This window comes from Rattus rattus, chromosome 3 (assembly GCF_011064425.1).
Source record: "Rattus rattus isolate New Zealand chromosome 3, Rrattus_CSIRO_v1, whole genome shotgun sequence".
NCBI lineage: Eukaryota > Metazoa > Chordata > Mammalia > Rodentia > Muridae > Rattus > Rattus rattus.
This window is the reverse complement of record NC_046156.1, coordinates 178656545-178660681: the sequence shown is the minus strand read 5'-3', so window position 1 is coordinate 178660681 and position 4137 is coordinate 178656545.

Sequence of the window (4137 nt, the reverse complement as noted above, 5' to 3'; positions counted from 1 at the left end):
TGGAAATAGAGACCATATGAGTCATAACTCAATTTTATTTGTATAACAGTTAATTTTTAATGACCTAAGGATACTAGCCTGTGGAGAAGATAAAGAAAAACTAGATCATAGCTTTGACATGAACATAAAATGATCCAGCCACTTCACTTAAGCAGTTACAATGAGCTGGAGAGATGGCTCAGCAGTTAAATGCATCGGCTTCTCTTCCAGAGGTTCTGAGTTCAATTCCCAAATGGTGGCTTTCAAATGTCCATGATGTAACCTGATGTCCTCTTCTGGTATGTAAGTGTACATGCCAAATAGATTACATATGTAATCATTCTTTAAAAATGAAATAATAATAATTATAATTATAATAATAAATTCACGCTAAGGCTCTTTGCTTCACTCCTTGGCATTTGCTTTGTAAGGATGAAATCTTATATCTTTATAACAATCTATACACAATTATTTACAATTTATTTGTAATAGCTCCAATCAAAAAATAACCAAAATTCAACAGCAAGATGACCTGATTTGCTTTAGTACCTCAATACTGTGTCATCAATGAAAGGGAACATATTTTTGATAGAGGTAAGAATGTGGATGAACCTTAGAGTCTGTTTTGAATGAAAGTCATAACGATTATGTACAGGTTCACAATGATTCAATAGTTTCTATTCTTGAGTGATAACACGTTAATAGTTACCAGCATTTAGGGATGAGAAGGAAAGCAAGATGATGAATGAACAGAGGAGAAAAATGAGGTGGGTTTTGTGGAGAAAGAATCATTTTGCATCCTGATGGCTCTAGTGGATTCAGGAGCATGCACATTTGACACAGTAAACTGTATCCTAAAGTCAGTTTTTGGTATTCAAATGCAGTTATATACTTGGATCCAGTGAAGAAACAAGCAGAAAGAGTACATTGTCATTCTCTGCTTTATGACACCATCTTCGTGTAAAGTTTTAGTTATTTTAAAATTAAATTCACATTGAAGTTAAAAGTCTACCAGCCGCTTCTTCTGGTGTCAGGTTTCTTGTCTAGCATCCCTGCATCAGTGCAGCTGATCTCTGTCATTGGTTCTTGATACAAATTATGCACTTTTTTAAATCTTGGTTGAAATGAAAAGAATTAACAACATGAAGAGACTACCTATAGAGTGGAAGAGAATTCTTGCGAAATCTTGTAAAGGCATTCACATTCAAAATATACAGAAAGCTCTTTATCTCAAAATCAAAAGAACAGATTAGTTTATAAAATGAGCAATACCGACCTGGTGAGAGGCTCAGTAAGTAAAGGCATGTGCCATCAGGCCTGACATCTTGAGTTCCATCCTCTGCATGCAACATGGTGGAAAGAGAGGACTAATTCCTGCAGATTGTTCTCTATGTGTTTTATCGCACATACAACAACCCTCATCTCTCCAAAATAAAGGCAGTAGAAAATATTTAAAGTGAGCAAAAGACATGAGCAGACATTATCAAAAGGAAACATACAAATGATAAAGGAATCTGGAAGAGTGGTTTAAAAAACTAAGTATCATAGAAAGACAAAATAAACCTACAGTATTATACAATTTCATACATGTTAGAGTAAAAATGTTCAGAATTAAACAGCCACAAAAATGTTGATGTTATAAAGAGAATCTTTGCACACTGTGATAAGACTTTTAATAGAATTCCATGGGAAACAGATGCTCAAACATGAATGAAGAATTTTCATAAAACTAAAACATGTAGGTTCAAAGGAAATAAAAACATTATCTGAAAAATGTATCAACTCTCATACTTACTATAGCATTATATACAATGACCAAGATATGGAATGAACCAACAAAGTAATATTTGTACATTGGCATACTATTATACTAGGAAAATAAAAGGAGAAAAAGGGAAGAGAAGGGAAAGGAAGGAGAGGAAAGGAAAGGAAAGGAAAGGAAAGGAAAGGAAAGGAAAGGAAAGGAAAGGAAAGGAAAGGAAAAGAAAGGAAAGGAAAGGAAAAGAAAGGAACCGATGCATATTTTCCTTTGCAGCGTACAAAGAGTGTGAAGGACATTATACTATGCAGGTGGAGAAAGACACATTCTGCATAACTTCACAGTGGAACCTACAAAGGCTGCACTCCAAAGCACAGAGCAGAGCTAGGATTGCTGGTTAAGAGATGTTGGCCTATGTTTGTGAAATTTCCTTAAGTTATGTGAATAGAATATTTTCAGGAGAGCCATTGTGAATAACAGTGGCTGTAGTAATGACATTGTACCACTCATAAAGTAACAAGTAAGTAGATCCTCACCATAAATGACAAGCAAATGAGGTCAGAAATGTGTCCATACCATTGAAATAATCATTTTATAGTGTATATATCTGTCAAAAGAATTTAGTGTGTATTACAAATATATGTATATCTGTCAGTTATGTTTTAATTAATTAATGTTAAGGAAAAGAACCAAGTAGTAATCTCATAATTTTAATCATCTTTTGCTGTAAAACCATGAAAGATTCAATGTATTTCAACCTGCCAATAAAACATTTCTAAATTTCAATATAAAATACACATATGTTTAATCATACAAATATCACTGATATATATATTTGTGGTGGCTTTTGGCAAATTAATGTTGCTTCGCCTATGGACTGCAAAGAAACTAAGAGAGCTGTCTCCAAGTATTAACAGTAACATCTCCAGGACACATACCAGAGCTCAGAAAAGTTACTATAAATAATATTTAATACAATTTAGGTTTAAAATAAGTATGTTAACTTAAGGTAATTGCTACATCTCTTCTCTCACCAAATACAGCTAAAGCTTGAAGGTATTCTGCTTCTCTCTGCAGTGACAACTGTTGCAACACATACCGTAGGGTGTTAAAATGGAACTGTTTCTGTGTCAGCTTCAGCTATGGCACTAAGAAATCAACAATCACAACATAAATTCTATAGTTTACATTCACACATTTTAAAGGTAAGTGATAGCCATAGCATGCAGTGTGTAAAAACCATAAGGCAAATTTGAGAACAACCATAAACCAAACATTTAATTTCAAAAAGATCTAGTGCTGAAAAATCTGAGAGAGATCATTTGATTCAGAGAAAATATTGTGTTGCAGTTCATAGGCTCTTGGTTCAGCAATGTGAGCATGGATTGGAAGAGTCAATTAAGAGGAAACAAGCTATTTGTTTTAATCTCTGGCCCATCCATTAACAAGTCTAAACTGAAATTCAGGCTAACTAGTTGTTCTGAATGAAAACTAGCATATTCAGTCATGGACGATATTCTCCATTCTTGGATTTTGCAATTTCCAAAGGACTATTTAAGTCTATATAGACCAAATCTGTGTCTCTTACCAGAACGTGGAAACATGTGAAATCTTATTCCATGGTACTGTGTGAGAGTGAAGTAATGTTAGTATTCAAGTTCAGTGCTGTTTGTCTAGGGATAAAAATACAAAGTATAATTTGACAGCCAGAGACAAATGCACTGGCCATTCCTATAGCAGTCATTCAAATAGACCTAGAGGACAGTTTTTAGAGAAGAAATAAAAGCACAATTCTCCCTAACTTCCAAACCAAAAGCAAGCTACAGTGATACTAATATTAAAAGACCTTCAGCCTTTCCCATATCTTGATTTATCTATGGAGCAGTTAGTAGATGTTTTTCAAATAAAGAAGAAAAGATTGAAGACGGGAAACAAAGAAGCTGACCAGTCCTTATTTCCAAAATCTAATTCATAGCACATTGGTGTTTCCTACTCCTAATGCTATTCCTTTATGTAGTGAAACAATTATCAAAATCAGATGCTTATATTGGTAAGATATTATTTTTTAATCTACATACCTTCAAAACTTTCATCATTAGTCTTAGAGCAAAGGAGTATAAATATAAATATATAATGCTAACTCACATATAAAATAATATACAATAAATGTATATATACATTCATAGAAAAACAATATCGTCTGGCTGAACCACCCAGTGCTCCCTAAGGAATCCATGGCTTCAGAGACGTAGGTCGCAGAGAATGGCCTTGTCTGATGGGTCTTGGGGAGGTTTGATGCCCCAGTGTAGGAGGATGGTGGCGAGGTGGGGTGGGAGAGGGTGGGTGGGTGGATGAGCACACTCTTAGAGGCAAAATGGAGGAAGGAGACAGATATTGAG